Here is a 27,566-nt window from a genome sequence, read left to right as displayed (position 1 = left end):
ACTATCATTCCTTTGTTAAATCTTTTCTTTTTCTGCTCATGTTCTCCACCTCTCCCTTCCTATTTTCCTTTTCATAGATTCTTTTCTTTTCTATTTGACTTTCTGATCTTTGTATTTTTCTTTACAAGCCTCTCCCCACCTTAGACGTTACATAGCACTTAAAAAAATACCTCTCTAATACACTTATATAACATTTTGTACTGTGATTTGTGTTGGGATCTTACCCACTTGTGTATGTTTAGATGATATGAACACCCACTTGATAGTAGAAACCCTAGATTTTGTATTTCCCCCAGTTCCTTTCTCAGCACATGGTAGTTACTTAGTAAGTGTTCATGCTATTTGTTCTTACTGTAATGCTGGCTCCAAGGACCATCGTCCTGAGGTGCCAGTATGGATGAGGCTGCTTTCGCAAAGTCTCTGGTTATATACTATTAATCTTCTCACAATTCAGTTAGTCCAAAGCAGAGTTTGTTGCCCTTTAAGATGACCTCTATAGTTAGATGATTTTTTCTCTGGTTGCTATAGAAGTGATTTTTCTACTGGGTCAGAGATTTGCTTGGCTGAATTCTTAGGTTCTTTCAGTGCTAAAATTCTGTGGCTCCATGGATGGAATTAAAGATGAATTTGTGGTATAAATGAATTGTGGTTATAATAAATTCTGAGTTATTTGACTGGTTGTATTGGACTTCTAAGCTAATAGTTATTCTTGTGGAGTTTGCAGTCAAATATACTTGAAAGATACTTCTGTTTGAAAGTACGAATCCATTTTCCATAGAAGCTGGAGCTTTGAAATGTCCTAACATAGTACAGTGTTTGAACATGTGCAGTTGAGATAGCAGAATTATCTATCATCTTTTTTTAAATTTTATTTTATTATTATTTTTTAATGTTTTACAATCACTGCCATAAAATTAAGATTTTATCCCCCCCACACCTACCCCCCACTACCCCCCTTCCTCCCCACGACCGCATACAATTCTGTATAGGTTCTACATATACTTTCCTATTGAGTACATTTTCACTATAGTCATGCTATGTGGTCAAACTAAAATAAATGGAAGAAATCATATAACAAATCAAAACATGATACACAAAAACACACACACACACAAACATGATCTGCTTCATTCTGCGAATGACTTCCATATTTCTTTCTCTGAGTGTGGAAGGCATTTTGCCTTAGAAAACCACCACTGGGATTTTTTTTTTTTAAATAAGTTCTTGCGTTATTACGAAATTCCAAGTCTACCAGAAAAAACTCGCACACTGTGGTCGTTGCTGTGCACAGAGTTCTCCTGGTTCTGCTCCTTTCACTCAGCATCAGATCATATAAGTCCTTCCAGGCCTCTCTGAAGTCTTCTTGTTCATCATTTCTTATGGCACAATAGTACTCCATTACATTCATATACCATAATTTATTCAGCCATTCCCCAATTGATGGGCATCCCCTTGACTTCCAGTTTTTGGCAACTACAAAGAGTGCTGCTATAAATATTTTTGTACATATGGGACCCTTTCCCATTTTTATGATCTCTTGGGGATACAGTCCTAGTAGCGATATTGCTGGGTCAAAGGGTATGCACATTTTTGTAGCCCTTTGGGCATAGTTCCAAATTGCTCTCCAGAATGGTTGGATGAGCTCACAGCTCCACCAACAATGAATTAGTGTTCCAACTCTCCCACATCCTCTCCAGCATTTATCATTTTCTTGTTCTGTCATGTTTGCCAATCTGATAGGTGTGATGTGGTACCTCAGAGTTGTTTTGATTTGCATCTCTCTAATCAAAAGTGATTTAGAGCATTTTTTCATATGATTATAGATATCTTTAATTTCTTCCTCTGAAAATTGCCTGTTCATATCCTTTGACCATTTATCAATTGGGGAATGACTTGTATGATTATACATTTGAGTCAGTTCTCTATATATTCTAGAAATGAGGCCTTTATCTCCGAGCTTAGCCGTAAAAATTCTTTCCCAATTTACTACATCCCTCTGGATTTTGGTTGCATTGGGTTTGGTTGTGCAAAAACTTCTCAGTTTAACGTAATCAAACTTATCCATTTTGCATTTCATACTGCTTTCTATCTCTTCTTTAGTAAAAAATTCTTCCCTTCTCCATAAATCTGATAAATACACTATTCCTTGCTTCTCCAGTTTATTCATGGTATCAATCTTTATACCTAAATCATGTACCCATTTGGACTTTATTCTTGTGTACGGTGTCAGGCATGGGTCTATGCCTAATTTCTGCCACACTGTTATCCAGTTTTCCCAGCAATTTTTGTCAGACAGTAAGTTCTTATCCCAGAAGCTGGGGTCCTTGGGTTTATCAAACAGAAGGTTGCTATATTCCTTGCCTACTGTGTCTTGAGTGCCAAGTCTATTCCACTTGTCTACCTCTCTGTTTCTTAGCCAATACCAGGTGGTTTTGATAATTGCTGCTTTATAGTACAATTTGAGGTCTGGTAGCGCTAGGCCACCTTCCCAAGCATTTCTTTTCATTAGTCCCTTTGATATTCTGGACCTTTTGTTCTTCCAAATGAATTTTGATATTATTTCTATCATCTTTTTGACCTAAAATTCCCAGTGAACATCTTTGACCACATGTGAGTTTTCAGGAAAGCTCACAAGAATAACAATAGAAAGAACAAAAAACAATAATGATAGCTAATATTTTCATATCACTTTAAGGTTTTCAAAGTGTTTTACATACTCAGCCTGTCTCATTTGCTTAGGAAGTGGACAGGGTCAGAATAGGCAAAATGAAATAGAGTTTGGTGAAACATTAGATAATACAAAGGGCAATTGTATATCATTAAGAGTTTATTATTATTATTATTTATTATATGTACCATACATTGCTAAATGCTAAGGATAAAAAGAAAGGCAAAAACAGATACTGCCTTTAAGGAGCTCACATTCAAATGGAGATAACATACAAATAACTAGGTACATACAGAGTGTGTGTGTGTGTGTGTGTGTGTGTGTGTGTGTGTGTGTGTGTGTGTGTGTGTGTGTAATTTCAGAGGGAAGGCACTACCACTGGGGGGACTGGGAAGGGCTTCTTGGAGAAGGAAGATTTTGACTTAGATTAGAAGAAATCCAGGGGAGCTAGAAGGTAGAGATGAGGAAAAATGCATCAAGTTTGGAGATTGAATGGGGAGGGAAGAGCCCACAGGCTGTTGTTAGTAATTACTGAACTGCAAAATATATGGAGGGTAAGTGGTAAAGAATAAGGAGACTGGGAAGTTAGAAAGGGGTCAAGTTATGGTTGCATTACAAGCTAAACAGAGGATTTTACATTTGATCCTGGAGGTAACAGGGATCCAGTAAAATTTATAGGTTTATATGGCCATACCTTGAGCTTTAGGAAGATCTCTTTGGCAGCTGAATGGAGGTAGCCTAGATAGCAGGGAGAGACCTGAAGCAGATCATTGGCAGTGGCTTAGGTGCTGAGGCAATGACAGCTAGCACTAGAGTCAGATAAGGCCAGAGAAGTCATTGGAACCAGATTGTGGAAGGCTTGAATGAGAGTTTATACTTTAATCCATAGGCAAAGAGGACTAAAGTCATCAGAGCTGAGCTTTAGGACAATTAAGCCGACAGTGTTGTGAAGGATTGATTGGAGAGGAGAGAGGCTGGAGACCAATTAGGAGGCTGTTCATATGGTATGGGCCACTTATGGCACTTAGGCAGACGTTATATCCTTCTGGGAGGTTTGTATAGCTTGTAAGTGAATAATAAATCAGCCCTCAAACTCAGGGGCCCTGACTGCAAGTTTGGGGTTCTTTGTATCTTGCCTCTTAACTATGTTATTTTTTCTGGGAGGGTTTGATTTTTGGAGAGCACCACAGGGAGAGAAAGTGCTTAAAACTAAAGAAATGACTCGTGTTTAAATTTTAGGCATACTGTAGTAGGAACTGAATGAAGAAAATATTTTGGGCATAGGGATGTTATGCCTTTCTTCTAATTCTCAAATTGTACTTCTGGCTTTAGGTATCTGTTGGTAGCCAGATATAAGAACAGCCATTTCCATCTTCTACTACTTTATATTTTAAAGTAAAAATTAGGGGATTAGGAAAAAAATTAGGAAATAGAGTCAGTTATTTGAGGAAGTACAATATGAAAGAAGATGGCTGGATGGATTTTGATTTTTTTTTTAAAAGATAATAAATGTTATGTGGGTCTAAATTTCTCCTCCAGTTTTTATTAAAAGTAACCAAAGCCCTCTGTAAAGGTAATTGGGTATCTCCACAAAGTGCAATACATCATGGTGGACTTTTATTTTCTTGCTTTGGTGTCTTCAGGGTCTAATCAAATCCCTGTTGTTTCTTTAGAACCTTGTTCATTATTGCTAACATACGTTTACAGATTTTAGAAACAAAGACGATTTACTTTTTAATTATTTTCCTGCTTGTCTCAGGCAATGCTGTTGTCAAGGAAACCATAATCTTTGAAAAGGCTTGTTCTACTTTCTCAGATTCCCTGGTTGGAAGAGATTACTTGGATAGTATTTATCTTGGCTGTGGAAACGGACACATTATTTTGCATCAAAATCCACTTCTTTTAAAAGAGATTGCATCCTTATGTGCCTGTAAATAGGAACTTCTTGACCTTTTAGTGTAAGATCAAAGGTTCCTCCTGGTATTTTCCTTTTTAGGGATTGCCTCCATGCACACACAATGGGAGAGAGCCTATAGACTGAAGAATTCTGAGAGAGGGAAAAAATAGTTTAAAAAAAAGAGTAGAAAAAAGGCTCTCTCAAATGTTTAAAGAACAAATAGATATATTTTAGACTCTCAGCAGCGCTCGGGAGATGTTAACGTACTACACTCAGAGGTGCAGAGGTGTTGCTGGGATGCTTGGAGTTGCAATCCACTTTCATTGCAAAGCAAGTGTTGTGATATTGAGACATTTAAACAAGTAGTTACAAGGAAGCTTTCTGATTGTTAAATGAGGAGGAGAGGGGGAAGCAGTGTAATGTGATGGCAGGAACATTTACCTGGAGACTGGGAGATCTGGGCTCTGTCACTAGGCTTACTCCCTTTTCAACGTTATGGCAGCAGAGCATAAGTTTTTGCATGTTCTTCCAACATGGAAAGATTGCGTACAGGCCAGGCACTAGAGCAAATTTGGACCAGCCTGTTTAAAGATGCAGAAGCTCCCCACTGCAGTGTTGGACTCTTGGTGATCTTTGCTGGCCACAGCAAGAGATTACATTGACTCTTCAGTCATAGAGGGGTTATGCTCTCCTTTGGAATCGGAAAACTCTTACTGATGAAATTCAATTCATCAAACATTTAGTGAGTGCTTACTATGTTTAAGACACAGTGCTAAGTAAAAAAGTAATTTGAAATTGAAATTATGTAGTGAGAAGATGGCTGGAGCCAGAGGATCTAGATTTTAATATTGGCTTTGCTACTTACTTGTGTGACCAGGGGGCAAGTAACTAACCCTCTCCTGGTATTTAGTTTCTCCATTTATAAAGTGGGGGTTATACTGGATAATCTGCTAGTTTCTGTCTGGCTAATTAACTACTATAGTTCTTTAAATAAAACAAAGTACATTCCATTAATACTAGTGTATATAGGCTTTACTGATAATTATTTTTACAAAGTCTTGGTTGTGACTTTTCCTCCTAGTATTCTTCTCGTTTCTTCCCTTTTATTCTCCCCTCCCCCCTTGCACTTTCTGTTTGATCACTTTTTTCCCTTTTATTTTTAGGTTTACTACTTTTTTTTCTTGCTTTTGTAACCCTGGAGTGGGTAATTTCCCCCTGTCCCACCTTGACATGAGTACCCTCCCTACACCTAATTCACCTGACCCACGTCCTCACTGGTAGATATCCTGGGAATTTAAGCACTTGGTTCACTTTGTGTTCCACAAAGAGCTTTAAGTTTACCTATAAGTACTCAGGCCAGTATGGACATCAGATAATGAAAAGGTTTTGTTTATAAGACACAGATGGAGAAATGATGTAGACCCAAACCCCACAGATTGTAAAGAAAACCTCTCTTCTCGCCTACTTCCATAGGGGCCTGTTTGTATAGTCCGTCTTGACTTACAGTACGATCTCATGTGGTTTAGGGTCACTTGAGTCACCCCTCACTCCTTCCCACCCAACTGCCCCTTCGTTGGTCCCATAACCAAATTTGCTACTTCATGTTGTGTCTTGTGCCTCATTGTTCCTTACTTTTAATATCCACTGTGGTCTTTAGTTTCCTGCCTCATATTCCTCTTTCCCACCCTCCCCCCCCACTTCAGCCCCATGCCATTCTTCAGCTTGTTCACATGTGGTGCTAACTGCTTCCTTGTAGGGGCCCTCTGGATGCAGTGGCCTTTGATGCAGTCTTCCCCCCATGTTCACGTGCAGTTTAGCAACTCTGTTCAGCACTGATTTATTGTCTCTACTGCTTCTGCCTCCAGGCCCATGTAGTAAGTCTTCCTATCTGTTCTTGATCTGTTACCTTTTGTTCCGATATGCTCAGTTCCATGTTGTTTTCTGTGTCTATCATTCATGGCTCATGGATTAGTTCCTTCTTGTACAAAAGCAGCTGCCCTATTGAATTTGCACCAGTAAGGGTCTTTTGAAAGGGGAGGAGCTAAGCTTTCTCTTTGTATGTCAGATACTCCTTCTACCATCCCCCCTTTCCCCTCTACCTTCCTCTTTTAACTCCCTCTCCTACCCCTTCCCCTTCAGTCTTCAATTTCCTTCTTTTTCTTCCCTGGGACAGTAAAGCTGTTGCCAAGGAAACAGAAACCTATGAAGAGCTTTGCTCTACTTTTGAGTTACCTGTAAAGAAGATTACTTGAAATACATAGGATTCTAGTATTAGGTAAGCCTTCACAATATTACCTCAGAATTCTTTTTTTAAAGTGCAAACAGATTATAGAGTTAAAAAAAAGATGTTTTGTATATATAGTCATTTGGAATTTCAGAATAAAAAATATGGTAAATGGAAGGAAAGAAAGGAAACAAGCATTTATTAAGTGCTCACTATGTGCCAAGAACTTTGCTGATTTGCACTGGGGATACAAATGCACTAAAAGCAAGACAGCCCCTGCCTTCAAGGAGCTTACATTATAATGAGGGAAGATAAAGGGAGCTGAAAAGGGAGGGCAAAGATCAAAAGTGCCCAGGGTGAGGGCATGGTTGAGAGGTCTGGAATCTACTCAAAAGGTGAAGAGGAAATGAAAGTCCATCTCTATCCCTCACAAAAGGGAGGCTCCAGGAAGAACTGGCCAGTGGGAGAAGGAAGCAGATCTTCCAGAGGGAAGCTCCATGTTGAGAAGGCCCCAGGAGTTGTTGGATGGTCCAGGGAGAGGATGTCTCAGGGCTGAGAGGAAGTTCCAGGATGAGAAAACATACTTTCGGACATTCTGAAGCCAGAATCAGGAGTCTGGAAGCCAGGAAAAAGGGAAAATGTCTTTCCTGGAGTATGATGGATGGTCATATACATTGTATAGTGGCAAATGGGAACACATCAGCTAAAACAGATATAATGGTGAAAGATATTCATCACCTTTGCTTGACTGGTTTTATTGAAGGGTTATCAGAAACAAACAAATTAGAATTCAGGTGTGTGTTCTCATCCTCAGCCATCAAAGTTGGTATCTGTGCTATGTCTGAAGTTCAAACTTGGGCTAGTCTTAACTAGGTAACCTTCATATTCCTTTGCCCCATGTCTTTCTTCATTGCCTTATTGTAATGGAGAGATATCCCTGGGTTCTACATGACTGTGCTAATGCAGTGAGTATAAGCCCCAGCATTTCCTGTAGAACTCAAAAGTCTTCCGAGTAGAGGTTGACTGCATGTTTTCTTGTGAGGCCTAGCCCTGCTCATCTTCACCAGAGGGTGGACCTTGAGCTAGAAATAATTTTTTTTTTCAGGTTCACACATCAATTAGTCTTAAACAGGTGACATTCAAATATGTGACATGCTAGTAATTTCTAGTACTGATTTAGTGATGATGAGAAAGCACATTTGAGTTCTGTGGGGTAGAAAGGGCAATAACTGTAATGAGTAACCCTGCCTCACTTTCATGCCAGAGATTCACTCAGAGGGCATATTTAGGCAGGGTTTCCAGTGCTAGTGCTTGGAAACAAACCCTTATCGCTGAGTATAGAGAAACCTTTAGGTCTTGGAGAGAAGAGAGAAGAGGGAGGACCTCATCCTAACGTAGCTCTATAGTTATAAGGGTTAAATATGATTGGATGCCTTTCTTTGGCTGCTAGGTGACCTAATGGATAGAGTGCTAGGTCTGAAGTCAGGAAGACCTGAGTTCAAATTCAACTCCAAGACACTTAATAGGTATGTGAACTCTTTGTCTGCTTTCAGTTTCCTCCGTTATAAAAGGAAAATAATAATAGCACCTATATCCCAGGTTTATTGTGAGGATCAAATGAGATATTTGTAAAGCACAGTTGCTGGCACATAGTAGGTACTTAATAAATGCTTCTTTTTTTACTTTCCCTTTTTGCCTTTGGTAATTATTGGTATATTTCTCTTGACCTTTGAGATTGGCTCAAGAGTATGTATTTGGCATCTTGGCCAAACTTTGGCACGGAAAACTACAAGATAGAAAAAGTAAATGAATTTGGTTTATAATGTTATTGGAAATTGTGGCCTTGATAGTGCCTTCTGAATCTTTCTTTCTCCCTTGGGGTATAGCTGTAATAAAAGTTGGAGGACCCATAACAATAGCTAGGATAGGGATTTAACTACTTAGCTAATTCTAACTAATAGTGAAGCATAAGGAAAACTTTTGGATAGTAAGTTTAAGTTTATAATTTTTCCCCAAAGGTAATTATTTGCTTAAAGAAACTTCATGTCTCTGTTACTGCTCTTGTTAAATGAAAATGTTGAGTAGCCTGATTGCTTGGTATAAAATGTTAGAATTGTGAAATGCAAACACTTGTGGAAGTGCAAACATTTTAATATGCTAATGGGTTTACATTCCGTTAGTAAGAGGCTTTTCCCAATAGAAGTGTAAGACTATCTCGGATTGTGGCCTTTTATTTTCATAATCACTTGGTGCTTATTTAAATGACCTCCTTTCTGTACTGAATTTTTAAAGGAGGTAGTTTTTTTCTGTGAATAGATTTGCAACTACCTACAGTGTCTCGCCACAATTTCTCTGATTAAAGTTGGTAATGGACCACATGTGTAGTAACTAATGTTGTTCGACTAGGGAATTTTTCGATTTCAGAAGATTGTTTGAAATTAGCTTAGTAAATCTTCATGGGAGTTTTTTAAATAAAAGAAAATTCATACTTAAAAATTTTCAGAAAAGACATTCAGTAATGAATAAACCATCAGTGAATGAAAATAAGCTCATTTAGTTATTCAGATAGAAGTAGTAATTTAACTAATTATTGCTTGTAGGTTTCATAATTCAGTTTTTTTCCTTGCAGTAATTTCACTAAGCTTTTGGTAAGTTATCAGATACTCATGCTGTTACCTCTTCCTTTCTATCCTTTAATAGCCTCCCCCTTTTCTCCCAGCCTATCTGTATTTTATCTGATCTTTAAGGCACAGCTCAAGTCCTCCCTTTGCTTTGCAGCCTTCTAGATATCTTCAGCTTACACTGACCTCTCTTTTCACATTTCTTTTCTGTGCATATTATATATAGAGAGGCTCAATGGTAGATAGCAAGCTGGCCTTGAAGTCAGGGATACCTGGATTGGTTCAGGTCCTTCTTCTGGCATACAAGAATTGACTGTGTGGTCCACATACTAAACTTCTCAGTGCTCTGGTCAACTCTCTAAGACAGTTTCCTTTTACCAGTGAAACTGCAGTTCTAGTCCCTATCCCTATCCTGGATGATATATGCACTTAGGGAAGGGTTGGGAAGGAGCTATTTTCTTCCCTTTCCCCCTTCCCCCTAGCTAGTTAATGTAGTTACAGAAAAGTGAGCGGCAAGTAATGGAGTTGTGTGTCCACAGGCCGTTATCCTTTTATGAAATGTGAAAAGTTCTTTGTATTTGAAGGAAAAGTTGGTCATTGACTGGGAGAACATTGCTCATGCTCTGGTTAGCCATTTTAAAAGCTAAGCCCACCAACTCCAGAGACAGTTCTAGAGTTCCAGGTGTTGGAGACAGGCTGCAGCTTTGTGTAGTGTGACTCTGATTATGGTCTTCCTATGAGGCTCTTGCCCTGTAGGAGATAAGGGGGGAGGGGGGGAAGCAGTTCCAGACAGTTGATAAGTATTCTCTATGGAGAAATATGCATAGGAAAAAGGAGCATTCTAGATAGGAAGCAACTTTAAAGAATGTGACTTCTGGCAAAAGGGAACTAACCATAGATTTAAGAGTAAATTAGTCCTGGCAATCAGAAGGCAAAAGGAGAAAACAGAGGAACTCAGCCAAATGGGCTCTGAGCAGAGCTGCTGGATTTTCTGTAGCTGCCATTGTATCTGTAGCCTCTTGATAGCTCAGGCCTTTGCTGCCACTGTGATTATCATACACATCTACTTGCCCTTTGTAGTCAGTGCCACTTCTTAGCAGCATATTCATTTAAAATCTCATCTATAACTTTGTTTTCAGCATAATAGTTCCCTGTTCCCAGGATCACAAGCTGAGAAAAGCCTTTTTTTTTTTTTTTTTTTTTGGTAAAACATGCATATGTAGAGACTTTATTAAGGTCAACTTGCAGCATACAGCCATATTCCTCATGGTGATCCTTGTCCTCAGCCCAGACAAAGCCTTCTCTTAAAGACCAGTCCACGCTTCTCTCCAGAGCCTCTTCATAATTCTTGGCATTGATTGGGATAACTCCTTTTGATTTCATTCCCAGAGAAATGTGGTCAAAATAGCCTGGGTCAGGCTACTCCTTCACAGATTGGATGTCACTTTCTTCCAGATTGGTTCTCCAGAAGCAGATACCATGAGTGATGATACCACCTGAAGATACCACTGCTTCTGGGTCACTCCTCTCAAAGGCAGCCATCTTCCTAATAGCAAATCCATAGCCAGAGTGGACATTGGGAAGTCCAATAGATGTATGAACAGGTAGGGCTGCCAGTCTGTTTCATTGGAAACTACCAGCACCACCAGTTTAACTGGCATTTCTTATTTCCTCAAACAGTTTCTCAGGTAGATCATTCACATAGAACACTCTGAATGCTGGGCATGAAACTCATCTCGATCCTCTCATGACTCTTGTGGTACGAAAGCTCATCATTGTAGTTGTGGCTCATGATGACTCCAGCCACTGACCCAGAGTCTGCTTCCTAACATTATGCCTTGGTGCTCTTGTGAATGAGAATTTTAGGTGTGAAAATCCAAAGGGTACCCTTGAACCTCAAAGGAGAAGTTACCTCCCTAGGGACTCAGTTTCCAAATCTGTTGGTGCCAACAAGTTGGAAGAGGTATCCTAGAGAAGGTACATAATACTGTTTAATTGTTTAGTATCTATATTGCCTTCCCAACTGGACTGTAAGGTTCTTGAAGTCAGGGACCATACCTTATCTTCTTTAGTACTGTTACAGTGCATAGCACACTACTCCTACTCCTACTATTCCTACTACTACACTACTATGGCAGATGTTTTAAAGATAGTGTTGTAAGGTTTTCAGAGTCTTTGCAATTATTATCTCACTTGATCATATATATATATCATAAATACATAATAGGTATAGTATACTTAATAAGTACCTATTTAATATTTTAATATCAACCTAATTAATTGATTAATTGTATCACTTAAAATTGTTATAATTTTCCAGTCAGGTTTTCTGAACCCATCTTTACTGTACTAGTAGCAGTGAATGCATATGTAACTAGCACTAGTTTTCTGGGTTGGGTATCCTTTCTCCCCACAAAGACTGTTGCCCTACGTCATACCTCATAGTGATTTACTGGCTCATGCCACTACCCCTAGGCTTCCATGCTTTCAAACCCATATGTGTCCTTCCCAGCTGAATCCTTTTTTCTTTTTCCCTCCCCCCAAAACCTTTTTGCCTCTGGTGAAAAAAAATCCAAATTTTGCTTTTGATTTTGATAATTCATATAAGATTATTACTCCACATTCACTTATTTATTCATTCATGCAAAAATAAGTTAAACATCTGCTGTGCTAGAAAAGATACATTTGGTGAGTGCCTCACCTCGCCCACTATTTCAGGGAGGCCCCAGCCATATGTCACTTTACTCCCTACTGAGAAACTATCTACTCTCCAGCCTTCATTGCCCTCCCCCCCATTGGTCAGTGCCTGACCTGGCTCACTTTTTGGTCACCAGTTTCTTACATATATTGTCTCCTCCTATTAGAATATAAACTCACTGAGGGAAGAGATGATGTTTGATTTTATATTTTTGTCCTCAGTGTTTACCATAGTGCTCAACTCTCAATAAGTACCTAATAAATGCCTTTTTGTTCATTCATTTAAATATGAGATAGCAAATGGCATCATGGAGTTAATAGTCTAGTAGGAGGAAATAAGACACAAATAGAATTGTAATACCTGGTGTTACAAATATAATAGTTGCAAAGCCAAGTGCTATATGGTGAGGTCAGGGGGAAGATCATTATGGTTTAATGGGATGAGGAGAGGCTTTGTTGATGAAGTGACATTTGAGTGAGACCACAAAGAATGAAAAGAGGAGCAAGGAGGATGTTCTAGGAATAGGGAACAGCTAAAGCAAAGGCACAAAGACAAGGAAGTCCAGAGTATGTGGAGAGAAATAATATTAAATGAGGAAGAGTGGCACCAGATTTTGGAGGGCCTTGCATGCTAGGCAAAGGAATTTGAGCTTTACTTGATAGTAGGAGGACATAGAAGACTTTAAGTAGAGGAATGACATGACCATGTGTACATGTGAAAAAAAAAGTGGTGATTCTACCCCTAGCATAGGAATGGAGGTATTCTATTTATAACTCTTTTTCACAGGGTGATGGTTATCCTTGTTATCTTGCTATGTGAAGGGCTCATAGGTATCACAAAATGGTACTTGAAAACCAAAAGCTCTTCATCCATCTTTTCTCTAAGAATAACTTTTACTTAGTTAAAGCAATATTTTTTTTCTTTTTTTTCCCTGCTTTTTCCTTGCAAGAAAATGATTTTATATGTAGTAATCAGTAGCTGGCTAATATCTTAGTATTTTTTTCTCCATTATAAATAGTTGAAAAGACAAATAATGGGTGATATAGAGGAAGTAGCATTAGATTGGGGGGTCAAGACATGTGAGTTCCAACACCTCTGTCTTTATCTTCTTGGGTCTCATTTTCCTCATCTGTAAAGGGGATAAACTAGATGATCTCTAATACCCTCTTTTCAGATCTAGTATTCTGTGATATAGAATTGGTAATTCATAAAATATCATATCCATTATTGAATATGCACTTACAATAGGCTAGGCACTGTGCTAGGTACTTGAATACAAAGATGAAAATGAAGTAGTTCCTGTCTCCAAGAAGCTTACACTCTTACATGTGTACACATGTAAGAGTGTACAAAATACATGTAAAGTAAATGTAATGTGTGTGTACGTGCACACGTGTGTGTGTGAGTGTGTGCATGTATAGGCATTAGCAGTTGTTGGTACCATGAAAGACTTCCTCTGTGAATATGAATACATATTAATTACTGTTTATGTACTTATAGAAGCTATGGAAGTAAGTAGATTATTAGATGTCCTTGTAAATTTTTACTAAATTATGATTGAAAAGGGTTTTCAGTATTCTTAAATTTGTCCTCACAAATGTTGAAATAAAGCATTATTAAAGGAAGAATAGCAGTTACTGAAACTTTTTAGCCTGCCTGGAAATCTAATACCATTCATATTGTACACAAAATGTTATATTTATAAAACTTGCTCTAATAGATATAACCCTGCTTTAAGATAATTCATTTTTCTCTTGCCTGAATTTGCAGAATAGATAAACTAGGGGATGAATTCATATTACAAAGAATGCTTTCCTTCATGAATGAATCCATAGCAGAGTTCTGGAAAATTATGAGCTTCTTCAATGCATCTAAATATTACTTATAAATCTACTTGCTAGCTGTCATAGAAGTTAAGAAAATTCAAGGAAGAGTAATAGGAACTGCCACCTGAAGATAAAATATTAAGATGTGGAATTTTTGAAATTATAAATTAATGTAAAATATGACTTGATTGGATAAAATTTGAGTAGATGAAAAACACATTATCTAAAAAACACATTATCTAAACGTGATTTGCAATTGGCTGGCAATTCACTGAATGAAAACTTAAGTCTACATATCTTGGAAGGTCTTAAAGATATGCTGAGCTCAAAATTGATAGCTCAGAACCTTGAACCCAAGTATCTTGAGAATTTCAGTCATTTGTCTTTCCCCCCACTGTCCCTGCTTCCAGCATGGGCCCAAACACTGTCATTCAGAGAAACTTATAGAGAAGGGTCCCACTTTCTTTACTACCACTACAAGCTACTGACCAGCTCCCAAGAGCCCTGGGAATGGTAGCACTGCTTTTAGCTCAGTGCTCAAAGCCATCATTCTAGAAAGCAACCCCTTTGGAGACTTAGACTGGCAACTGTTTTTACAGGTGTTGTAGCTAGAGCTGCTGAAGACCCAGAAATGAAAGTACTTGCCACCAAAGTCCTTGGCACTATCAGATGGTTCACCATTAGAAACTGATATGATTTTGTCAGTGGAAATGACATTGGAGAAGTTGCACTATCATCTGTTTTGCCAGTGTACCCTAAGGACCATCAAACCTTCTCCAAGATGCATCTAGGACCTATATATATATTGTCTCACTAATTAGAATGTGAGCTCTTGGGGAGCAGGAACTACCTTTCTTTTCTCTTTGCATCCACATTGCTAAAATAGCACAATGTTTTTCATGTATTAAGTGCCTAATAAATCTTCCTTCCTTTCTTTCTCTTTAATGTTGGTATTTTTTTTTTAAATTTGTAATCTTTTAATGTTGATATGGCTTATCAGCCACAGTTCACCCTCACAGCAATTTAAAATGACATTACAAAATCCCATTTCCTACTCTATCTGTTTGCTATACCCTCAAAAGTGGGAGTAGCTACCACCTTAAATTGTGACTCCTTTGAGAAACAAGTGTCTATACACCTGTTCTTTAGGACTAAGGAAAACAGCTGTGCATGTCAATGAGCAATCTGCCAAGATTGATCTCCCAGCCCTTGTGAGTTGCTGTTGTCCTGTGTGGAGGATTGCCTAGCTGGCAGCCGTTTTTTTTCTTCTGTTGAAAGTGAGGAGAATGGAAAAAGCATTCCTTCCATCTAGAAAGCATTGCCTTTTTCTATAAGGTCCCAGAATGCTCCAAGCCTACCATATCAAGTGTTGGCTGAGTTCCTCCTAATGCAGTTTCATAAAGCTCTGGCAGCATCATCTTCCCTACCAAGCTCCCACTGGTAGGGTGAACCCAGGGACCTGCCTTCGTGAGCATAAAGCCCTCTAAAGCAGAAAAGGCCTGGCCCATACTGGCTCTAAAAGGGGCCACCAAGGCTTTAGCACACTGAGGTCAGTTCTCATATAAAAGCTGGTGAGGGATGGGTGATGAGCAGCCACTTCACTGATGCATGCTAGCTTCGTGAATGGACCAGGGCCCTGAGCCAGCAAGAAGGCCCTGTCCAGGAGGCACAGAGGGGATAGGTGGCAGGCACTGCTGTAGATGCTAAAGGTGATGTAGCTCTTTAAATTGCTGTGCCATCCTGTCCTTGAAGTCTGGGTTTGAGACTTGTAGTAGAATGCTGTCAGCTGACCAGGAACGCTCCCTTGAGAACATCTCTGGTAGAAGCTGAGCTGCCACTGGTATCACCTGTATAGTAATGAGTTTCTTCTCCTTGAGTTTTCTGTCTGGCCACTCCTTCCCAAGGCAGAAAAAAATCTCAAAGGCTGGTGGAGTCATGGTTTGGCCCTTTTGAAATAGGATCAGCTCATTGAGAAACTGCTCAAGACTGAAAAGCTTGGTCTTCTTCTCTCTTTGGATGGGCCACAGTGTGGCATAGGGTGTGGCACAATGTCCACTCCAGAACACTTTGCACTGGTAAAGATGAATGGCATAGAGATCCAGGCCCTGGAGCTGCAGGATGAGCCCTCGGTCTAGCACGTCTAGTAAACTGGTAGGTATAGAAGCGCTGCTTCTCATTGGGGATGCCCTCTGGACCAGGGAAATGCACCTACTCCAAGCTCACTGGGCCACAGAGTTCCACTGGTTCTTGGGTGGCCTCCAGTTGGCTGTAAAAGAGGCAGCATCCCTGGGGGTTGCTGATGGTGAGGAAATAGGGTGACTGCACTTGGTTCTGGAACTTGATGTCCAGGTTGGTCAATGGCAACATGTGGGGAGTTATAAGCAGATCAGGAAGCAGTTGTTCTGGAGAGGGAGCCAAGTTGGCAGCCAGAGGCCCAGGCTCCAATTCTGGAAGGACTTTGGAGATCAGTTCCCTAAAAGGAGCAGGGGGGCCAGGTAGAGGGGCCAGGATGGTGGGCTCAGGAAGGGAGGGTCCCAGCCCAAGAGGTGTCTGAAGACTGGTAGATGGCCACTCCTGTTCTTCCTTTGGCAAAATATAGGGGACCATGGAGGGGGCAGGTTGTGGTAGTTCTGTGAGTCTCAGAGTTGGCAACATCCTTTGTAGCTCCTCATCCTCCTCATCTTCTTCACCAGGTAGGGACTCTGCGGGAGTAGGGCATGAGGCACAGATCTCCTAGATCTTGTATGGCTGGGGTGGCATGTCTCGAGGCCCATCATAAAGCAGGTGGACCTCTCTACTCTTGTTGAGGGCACAGTGAAGGTTGGCCTTCCACTTGGCAGGATCTGCCTCATCCACGCCTTCCCTGTCTCCTTGGCCCAAGCCTTGAAGATGGTGTTGTCATCTTCATCCTGGGTGGGGCCATGCCTAGTAGCATGGTGCCATAGGGTATAAAACAGCTTATGTTCCTCGTTGACCCACTGAAGGCCTGAGTACTGGCAGCTGTTCACTTGGACAACCAGCCAGGGCTTGAGCCCCACCCATTGATGTGGCACAGGCAGAGTCATGGCAGAATGGCGAACATGGGCAGGTGAGCGGGCGGGCTGCTGACCCCTGGCCCAGAGTCTTGGCACTCCTGGACCTTGGGCCAGGCTTCGCTTCCTCAGAGCAGAAGCTGTCACCACCTCTGCCCTCCTCTCCCGCCTGCCCTAATGTTGGTATTTTTAATGTGAGATGTCGCTGGAATTGTGGAATATCATGATCTGAGAAGAACCAAAATATCTGGTAGCTCCAAAGGCAAGGGAAAGATGCATGGCAGGTGTTGCTAGGCTGTGTCACCTTACCATTGATGAATAAAGACACAAAGGATGGAGAGAACCAGAAAAGGAAGAGTCAAGGGTAAAATGATGGACACCTGAAGTTCTGCATTGGTATCCATGAAATATTAAAATAAGTAAAGGAAGCTCTCTAATGTGTTGGGTGGATTCTTTTGGGAAGATTTATGGAAAGACTTAGAAGTCAGGATAAGAAGTTGTGGGATTCATGAATGTTGTTGCATAAAGCATTAAACTGTGTTTAACTGAAATAGAATGGCATATGTAGCTTTCTAACATAAATAGCTTATTTCTCAGACTTAGAAACTAGACAAATGCTGTGGTGATCAATATCCTGGCTTGTTTGTCTTGCACCTTCTACAGAATCAAAATTGGTGGTAGTTGTAGAGAAGCACAAGTCAAATGAATTAATTTAATTTAGTTTCTGACTTCTGTCTTCAAAGTCCTGTACAATATCTTATTTGGAAGTAGGTACTGACAGTTAATGTCATCTTTGTGGCATATTTGATTTCACATTTCTGAGTGCTAAAACTAACTCTCTCTCTCTCTCCCCTCCATCTATCATTTTACGATGTGCTGATGCTTTACATTCATTTTCTTATTTAAACTTGACAAGAACTCTGTGAAGGAGATACTATAGGTATTATTATTTCCATTTTTACAAATGAGGAAACTGAAGCCCAAAGTTTGTGACTTTCTCTTGATAATATAGTATCAAAGATGAGATTTAAACTCAAGTTTCTTCTGTTTCCCATATCCATCTATCCCTGTCCAATCTGTGATCAAGATCTATAAATTCTACCTTTCCAGTGTCTCTTATTTATGTCCCATTCTCTCCTCTAACACTGCCACCACCCTGGTACAGACTTTCCTCACCTTACATCTGGGCTCTTCCAATAAGTTAGTCTCTCTGCCTCAAATCTTTTCCTACTCCAATCCATTCTCCAATCAGTTGCAAAGTGGTCTTCTTAAAGCTCAGGTATGACCTCTCATTCTTCTATTCGGTAAACTCCTACTGCTGTCTATTACTGTCAGGACCAAATATAAAATCCTCTATTTGTCATTTAAAACCCTTCATAACCAGATCCCTTCTTACATATTATTATCCTCCGTATGCTCTGTGATCCAGTGACACTGGCCTTCTTGCTGTTCTTGGCACAAGATGCTTGCATCTCCCTGCTCCATGGATTTTCTTTTCCTTCCTTCTTTCCTTCCTTCTTTCCTTCCTTCCTTCCTTCCTTCCTTCCTTCCTTCCTTCCTTCCTTCCTTCCTTCCTTCCTTCCTTCCTTCCTTCCTTCCTTCCTTCCTTCCTCCCTCCCTCCCTCCCTTCCTCCCTTTCTCCCTTCTTCCCTCCCTCCTTCTCTCCCTCCTTCCCTCTCTGCCAGGAGATGAGCACCATCGTAGAGCCTCTGAAGACATGACTAGTCATTGCATTGATCAGATTTCTCAAGTTTTTCAAAGTTTTTTTCTTGAATATGTTTCTGTCCTTGTATGTAAATTGTTTTCTTCATTCTGCTTTCTTAACTCTGTATCAATTCATACCACTCAAGATTCTCTAAAATCTTTTATTGTTTCTTCTGTTGCAATGATATTTCATTACATTCATATACCATAATTTGTTAAGCCATCCCCCAGCCGTATTAGAGGCAATCTAATCCTTTAGACTGGAATTTTTTTCTTTACTCTCCCCCTTCCCCTTTTATACTTTTCTTCAGAATCAGGAAGTTTGTTTTGCTTGTCACTATTTCTTCTTATTATTATCCTTTTTCTTAACTAGCTCTTTCCCCTTCCCTGTTTGTTTACCTGTTAAATCTGATGTATTTCTACACAAAACTGTTTGTGTATATGTACGTATATGTGTATGTTCTTTTTTCTGTTTGAGTTAAGTGTGAGATTTGTATAATGCCTGCTCCTCCTACCCTTTCCTCTATGTTTGTATAGCAAATACCCTCTCCTCCTTTCTATGCTAGTTTATACCTCCTTTTACCCTTCCTTTTCATTCACCTCTTCCTGCCCTCAGAATAGAACCATTTCACTCCTTTGACCTGTTTTTTCTGTTTCACTCCCTCAATACCCTCTGAAGATATTAAGGTTCTGAAAGGACACTTGTTTGTATTGGAAATTTTTTTTCATATACCATCATATACCTCCTTTCAATTGCTTAAATAAATTTATCTAAGTTTCTCTGGACTTTTGTGCTTGTATTTCAAAGTCCCTGCTTGGTTCTGTCTCTTCATTAGAAATATTTGAAAGTATTTCTCCATGGAAATGCCATTTCCCTCTTATAGGCTTATACTCAGCTTTGCCAGTTATTTTAGATTGTGAGCTTATGTCTTTTGCCTTTTGGGATATCGTATTCCAAGATTTCCTCTCAGTTTTAGTAGAAGCTGCTAGTTCTTGTTTGATCCTTAATGTAGTTCTATGGTATTTGAATGGAAATCATTTAGAAGCATGAAATATTTTTTCTTTTAAGAGAGAATTCTAGGTATTGGCTGTAATATTCTTGGAACGTTTCCTTCTCAAGTTTCTTTTAGGAGGGATTCAGTGGATTCTTTCTTTGCCCTCTGACTTTAATAGACCAGGTCAACTTTCATTTATGATTCTTGAAATATAGTATCCAGACTTTTTTTTTAATCATGGTTTTTGGGAATCCAGTGGTACTTAAATTATCTCCTTGACTGTTTTTCCAGGGCAATTTTTTTTGTTAATTATCTTACATTTTCTTCTATTTGTCAATCTTTTGATTCTTTTCTAGTATTTCTTGCTCTCTCATGGAGTCTGATTTCTTTTTGATTCACTCTAGTTTTCAAGGAGTCTCTTTCTTGGGTATGTTTACCATATTCTTCTCTAATCTCTTTATTCTCCTTCTAGTTCTTTCCTCCTGATCTATTTCATTTAAAAAATCTCTTTCTTCATTTTATAGAGGTATTTATGTAGTATTTCTGGAAAATTCATTTTTCCCCCTTTGATTCTCTTCTTTTGGCTGCTTGGTATCTCTGTAATAATTTTTTATATTGGATAGAATTTTCTTTGAATAATTAATTTCTCAAGTTTTAGTTCTTGAAATGGGTCTTTGTGACAAAGCTGGATTCTACCCCATTCATGTCCTTTTGGGTGGGATGGAAGGCCCTGGTTGGTGTATCAACTGGGATCCCCTTCTGACCCATATTTTCTAGGGTTTGCCTTCCCAAGATATTTGAGGTTCAGAAAGCTGGATCTTCAGGGCCTTTTCTCTCATCTCAGGACAGAGTGGTAGCCCTTGGGCTGTTTTAGTTTCAGTACTGTGTGACATCACACTAATCACACTGTTTGACATTTTTTGCTTGTTGCCATTCTCTAGGGGTTCCAAAGTTTCCAAAGGCTTTCTGAACACTGTGTACCTTTCCCAGGGGAGTCCTGTACTCTTACTGCCTTTGAGAACACAGAGTCCTCCCTATTTGGGTCCCCTCTCTGGTCATATTGGTGAGGTACTTTGACCTAGTGCTAGCTTGGCTTCTGGGGCCTCCCTTTCCTATTATCAATGGGATTTTTGTTTAACTTTTTGTTTAGTTCTGGTGTGGAAGATATCCCTTGCTATAGTTTTTCATTAAATTTCTTGATCATTATTTGCTTTGGGGAAAGCTTCACATTTTTCAAGAATATATGATAGAGATAGGTAGTCTATCCCAGAAATTCTGCCACTCTGACTTTAAAACATTATGTATTTTCTCGCTTTGGTTGTTTGGATATTTCATCAATCCTTTGGCTCTTGAGACTTAGCAGTTATTCTTTGCTATTGCTAAGTGTCCCTTCTCCTTTTCCTACCATCTATGTCTTTGATGGGGCAACTAGTTGGGTTTTTTTTTTTGGATTAAAGGGGCCAACCCTTGACTCATTTCTTAAAGAGGCTTATTCACTGAATGGACATTGCCTTACTCAAAGTGAGACCCTGAAAAGACTTTAGCTTAAAGGGTCAGGGTCTCCCACTGCACCCTGGGCCATCTCCAGTCATCCTGATAGATATCTACTGGACCCAGATGACTCTGGAAGAGAAGATGAGACTGGTGACCTTGCACATCCCTCCCTCACTCAAATCACAGCCAATTGCAGGTCATGTCATCATTTCTCTGATGTCTTAGTCCTCTTCAATAATGAAGGACAAACTCCACAACCACAGCCACAGGTAGTTCAATGAACTGAGTGAGTGGCCTGGAGTTAGGAAGATCAAACTTCAAATACAGCCTCAGACCCACTTACTAGCTATGTTTTTGCCTCAGTTTCCTCATCTCTAAAATGACCTGGAGAAGATGTCAAACCACTCCAATATCTTTGCCATGAAAACCCCAAGTAGGGGTAACTGACTGACATCAACACCAACAAAATGTTTTGAATGTCTTTCATGCCATGTCTGTCATGTAATTGCCTCAGTCTTCTTACCTATAAAATGAAGTTGATTTTTGAAAACTCTCACAGCTCCAAAGCTATTATCCCATTGTGATAGGTGAATTGGAGCAAGGAGAGACTGGAGGAAAGACTTGTGAAGAGAGCTGCTTGTTGTTCTTAGTTTACACTCATCATTTTCTTAACCTTCTTCTTAGAATTTCTAGTGTTTTTGAATTCTTAGTTTAAACTTCGTCTTCTGCTTGAGGCCTTTCCTAATCTTGCTTTTCTCCCCTCCCAGGCAAATTATCTCTTTTATATATTGTGTATGGACTTATATATGAAACAGTTCCTGAGACCTGGGACAGTTTCTTTTTTTGTCTTAGTGTACCTAGCATAGTGTACATATATACATATGTACATAGCACATGGTAGCTATGTAATACATGTTTGCTGATTGACAGGCTATTATAGTAGCTTTGGTGAGGAGTAGCAAGAATCTCTACTCTGGTGGTAGCACTGGAAAGAAAAAGGAGATGGCTGTTATGAGAAATGTTGTAGAGATGGAATCATTTGGCTTATAAGCCCTATGAGGTCAGAGACTGCATTTGATATAAACCTTTTATCTGTTTGGCACCTAGTAGAGTGTTCTGCTCACAATAGGAGCTTAATAATTGTTTCTTGAATTGAATTAAATTTGATGGACAGTAGATAAACCTTAACTTCATCTGTATTGTCCTAGAATCAAAACTTCCATGGACCAAGTTCAATCTTGGGAGTGTCTCATGAAACAAACAAAAACCCACTACCACTCCCTCCATAACAACCCTCTTTTGACTTGTGCCTCTAGTCAATTCCTTTAGGAATATCAGGATTTGGACTCACTAGGATGGGTTATATTATGGCTTGAGTTAGAGCAAAGATCTGGGTTCCGAGGATTTACAGGAAATTGGTACTCAGGAAGCTAGTATAAGAAGCATTAGCTTGTACTACTTTGTGGTACATAAAGCAGGTATCTCCTCCTCCCCTCATGCACATGTACATGTGTGCGCACATATACACACATACATACATTGTATGGCAATATAGACAGACAGTGGTTTGGCTACCCAGGGCCAGAGTCACTCATCTGAGAGGGAGAGAGACAGTATGATAGCAAAGATCTTTGAGGGAGCTACAGAGTGGGATCTGAGCAGGGATTTTTATAATTTAAAAATGGGCTTGATTGAAAACAGGGAATTGATGCCAAATGTGGGATGGGACATTCCTAATCAGACCCAGGTGTGGTGAGGAAATTTCCTACTTATCCATACCAGACCTGGGTACAGGAATTTTCTTAATGGGGACCAGAAATTGGGTGAGGGTTTGAGTTGATAATCAAGGATCCCAGGAATGGGTGTTGGCTCACAGTCCCCACAGGCAGCTGGGAGTCTCATCCAGTCAGGAACTCCATTTATTTACATGTTGGACAAAGGGTCAGAATGAGTTAGGACAGTGGAGAAATACAAGCTTGTCTGTCATTGCTTATTTGTTTATGGTTTTTAGAACCATTTAGCCTAAGTGACTCCATATTGGAGTTCTACCATTTATAACTACAACATCAAACAATATATTTCAAAAATCACAATTATTACACTTAGTTTCAGGTAACCTTGTATAGTCATATAATGCCACTGGAAAGAGAATATACAATCTGTCCTGTAGTGGAGGCAGGAATCCCCTTTACAACATCCCAAACAAATGGTCTTCCAACCTCTTCTTTAAGACCTTTGGTAGTAGATCATCATCCCTTGAGATGGCCCATTACCGATTTTGGAGAGCTCCAAATATTAGGAAGGTTATCTTTAAATAGAGTTAACTCTGCCTCTCTACAACTTCCATCTATGCCCCTAATTCTGCTTTCTGGAGCCAGGCAGATCAAGTTTAATCCTACTTCTGTATGATAGCCTTTGAAAATAATTATCATTGGGTCAGCAAGGAGGCACAGTAGATAGGGTATCTACCCTGAAGTCAGGAGGATCTGAGTTCAGATCCAGGCACAGACACTTACTAACTGTGACCCTGGGCACAACTCAACTCCAATTACCTCCAAAAAAAAAAAAAGAAAAGAAAAAGGAAAATAGTTATGTCTTCTTGTACTTACTCAGCTACTTATTTCACTTCTAATTCTTTATTGATATCTTCTTTTTTTTGGCCTTGCAAAAACTTAAAAATTTTATGTTATTGAAATTGTCCATTTCATCTTTCATGTGCACCTGTATCTCCTGTTTATTTCCTCTGATTTCCTCTGATCTGATAGAAATTAGATCTAGAGTTAGACCAACATCATATACCAGGTTATAGTAACTTTGCTGTTTATTATTAGGTGATTAGGGATGTCTGTATGTGTATGTATGTGTATATACATATATATGTGTATATACACACACATACATACACACACTCTGCTTGTTTGAGATTGCTTATAAGAAAAAAGGTTTCTCCAGTTTATTAACCTTTCATTATCCTTATCTTCCTTCAAGGCTCAGTTCAAGGGACTCTTTATGTAGTCTTTCCTGATCTCTCTTCAAATTACCTTATGTTTGTACATTTTGTATCCCTCAATATAATGTAATCTCCTTGAGGTCAAGGGTTAGGTCTTTTTTTTAGCCAACTTTTCTTGAAGACCTTTAGTGAGAGGGAGCTCACTGTTTCTGAGTTCATCTGTTCCATTTGCAAGCAATTCTGGTTGTTAGTTTTGCCTTAAATTGAAGTATACGTTATTTGCCTATCAGCAGGACAGGGTATCATGTAGAATAGTTATCCTTAGATGGCAGATAACTGTTACCACCCAGGCTGTGATTACTCAGAGGGGCATTTCTTCTTGAGGAAATCACCTACTTATTAACAGATTAGAGAATCCTAGGGATTTTCTTTCTTTAGGAGCAGAAGAGTTGGTTTTTCTTGGGGCATATCAATGCTGTACATTAGCCCAGGAACCAGGATGGGGAATTTATAACCACACATACCTTATCTTTGCCAGTCAAATTCCCCTAAAGTCCAACATCTGGATATAGCAAGCAAGGTATAGGCTAGACGTGGGAAACTGGAGTTAGGAAGATGTTTTGCTACTTGGTAATTTCCAGCCCATAGGACTATTGCTGGTCATTTGGTGTGTGTCTCTGGTGATTAACCAAATAATATGGTTGGAATACAATGTATTAGTTATTAATGGAAAATGATATTGGTTGGAATAATATTATCTTCTGGTGTGCCTGTATTTTTTTATTATCAAGAATAGGTTGTACATGTAATATCTTCAAAGACTTGACTGAATATTTGAAAATTGCACAAGAAAAGGTATAACTTAGGGGTTACTAAAGACTTCATAATAGTCATTTATATGGTTAACAGCCACAGAACATTTTTAGTGATTCATTAACTCTTTTCAAAGCACTTAGAATGTTTAAGCTTGACTGAAGGTACTCAAGTGATCATCACTGAAGTACAGGATAAGACAGTGTAATAGTGCTGCTATGTATAGGAAGCTCTGTTTTAGCCTTAGGGCTTTTGTGTTACCTGCATGAGTGATTATTTCCCATTGAAGTCTTATTAAAAATGTATTCCTTAGGCAAATGGTAATTTCAGTGGACTGCATTTCAAAATGACAGCAGAAATATTTGTAATGAAGCATGAATTTCATTACTTATATTCTTCAAAAAAATCCATGTTTTCACTGGTGTGAGGTACACCCTCCAGTACTGAAGATTTCTAATTCTACCATGTGTTAATATAGTGGTGTCAAACTAAAATAAAAATGAGGGTCCTGCAATATTTATTTAGAAAACCGCATATTAAGATGATCAATTTTCTATTTCATTTTTATTTGTTTTATTAAATATTTCCCAATTACATTTTAATCTGGTTCTGACTGAATTCAGGAGTATTGATAGTTGTTTCTGGCCATGTGTTTGATACCTCTGCTTTAGTATTATTTTGTTAGTTGTGTCCAAAAAAGATTGACACTTTGTAGATAACCCTGTGGCTATGGGCCTTTCTAGGCTTAGATTGGCAAGTCTAGGTAAGTCCTTAGATACCAGACACACATACAGTCCATGTCTGGACCCATAATTGAACCTTTTTCAGTTTGGCAGGACTTGTGTTTCATTGGTACAACATACCCATGATCAACTCTGGACCAATGAGGTATCAGAGGAGGACTTTGTTAGATGTTGAATTTCATTATTAAAGTTGTTTACCAAAAATAAACTGATGGAGGGCTTCCCAAATATTTCATTAATTTGATAGAAATAACTAGAAAATGTGTAAGAGATCACTTAGTTCATTTTTTTAGGTGGGAAAATTGAGGCACAGAAAAAGAAAGTAATAGCACTGAGCTGAATTTAATAAGATGAACTTTAGTTCATATAATTTAGTTCATATAAATATAAAGTCTTAGGGGTCAGAAAGTCAGTTTCACAAGTATAGGATAATGGAGACATGAGTAGATGGTAGTTTGTCTCAAAAAGATCTGAGGTTTTTAATGGATGACAAATGCAATAATTTAATAGTGTGATGTCACAAAAAAAGGGATAATGTTACTGTGCTCTGCCCTGGACTAGACACACCTGGGTACTCTGTTCAGTTGTGGGTGCAGCATTGGGAAATCCATTGATAAGATAGTGAGCTTCCAGACAATAGTATCCAGGATGATAAAGGTCCTTGAGTCCATATCATATAAAGATTAGTTAAAGGAACTACGGAATGTTTATCTTGGAGAAGAGAAGACTAGCAGAGACATAGCAACTTTCTTCAAGTACTTAGTGGGCTGTCATTTTGGAATTACAATTAGACTTGTTCTGTTTGGCCCCAGAGGGCAGAATCAGGAGTAACATGTGTATGTTGAAGAAGCCAGTTTAGGCTCAAAGTAAAAAACAAAACTCCCAAAAAACTTCTCAACAATTAGAGCTGTTAAATGGATGGGTTACCTTAGAGAAAATGGGTTCCCCCTGCTTTGGAGTCTTCAGGTAGAGTCTGGATGACTTTTTGTTGGGTATGTTATGGTAGAGATATCTTTGGTGTATTAATTTGACTAGATAACCTCTAACGTATTAAAGAATAAATAGAAAATTAGTGTCAAAGCTCAGACTTGAACTCAAATCAACTCACTCACAACTGAATTCTTCTACCTTCCATTGCCACTCTGGTTCTGGTACTGTATGCTCCTAAATGGTTGGAGTTAACTATGTGGAGAATGCCCCAGACTCAATATGATGCTCATTCTTCTTCCTGCCAAGCTGCTTATCTCTGACTCCCCTCCTTCTGACTTCTTCTGTTAATGGGAATCAAATCTATACTGTTATTCCTGGAAAGGATGTGTCAATCAGCTGCCCTGTGAATCTACATACCATTTCTGTAACTTCTAGACCAAAACACCTTGACTGTCACTCCACCTGTATGTGTCATTTCCCCCATTAGAATGTAAATTCCTTGAAGGCAGACACTTTTTGTATTTATACCTCTTCTTAGCATGGTGCCTTGCCTGTATTTAATTACTTGATAAATCCTTATTCATGAATGCATTTATTTGTTCAGTGTTCTTCCCACTAATCTGCACAGGCTTCCATATGAAGAATATTAAAATAAATTAATCATTTGATGATGAGAAACATGACATCAGTAGATGTTTGTTGAATTAAAGTGAATAGCTGTGTCAATATCCTGAATTTCTCACAGTCACCCTAGGAATGTATGATGAGAGTAAATTTAGCAAAGGAAATTTTTTCTTATATAAATTTAGCATAATTTGAAGTTTTTTAATTGAAGAAGTTGATACGTAAACCATCCTCTCTTGGAACTCTGGAGACCAGAAGATCTGTGTTGAAACTCTAGCTCTGCTTCTTGTGACTTTAAAACATATACATGTATATATGTATATTATTACATATGGGTATATATATAT

The 27,566-nt window shown here is 39.0% G+C and overlaps 1 protein-coding gene and 1 pseudogene across 2 annotated transcripts in view; one reads left to right on the top strand and one right to left on the bottom strand.

Moving 5' to 3' along the window:
• WDR25 (WD repeat domain 25) overlaps positions 1–27,566 on the top strand; it is a 252,118-nt gene that overhangs the window by 43,208 nt on the left and 181,344 nt on the right. The gene's annotated exons all lie outside the window — the stretch shown is intronic.
• LOC140518254 (interferon regulatory factor 5 pseudogene) lies at positions 15,533–16,999 on the bottom strand (annotated as a pseudogene).

This window comes from Notamacropus eugenii, chromosome 1 (assembly GCF_028372415.1).
Source record: "Notamacropus eugenii isolate mMacEug1 chromosome 1, mMacEug1.pri_v2, whole genome shotgun sequence".
NCBI lineage: Eukaryota > Metazoa > Chordata > Mammalia > Diprotodontia > Macropodidae > Notamacropus > Notamacropus eugenii.
This window is presented reverse-complemented; position numbering and strand designations above follow the sequence as displayed.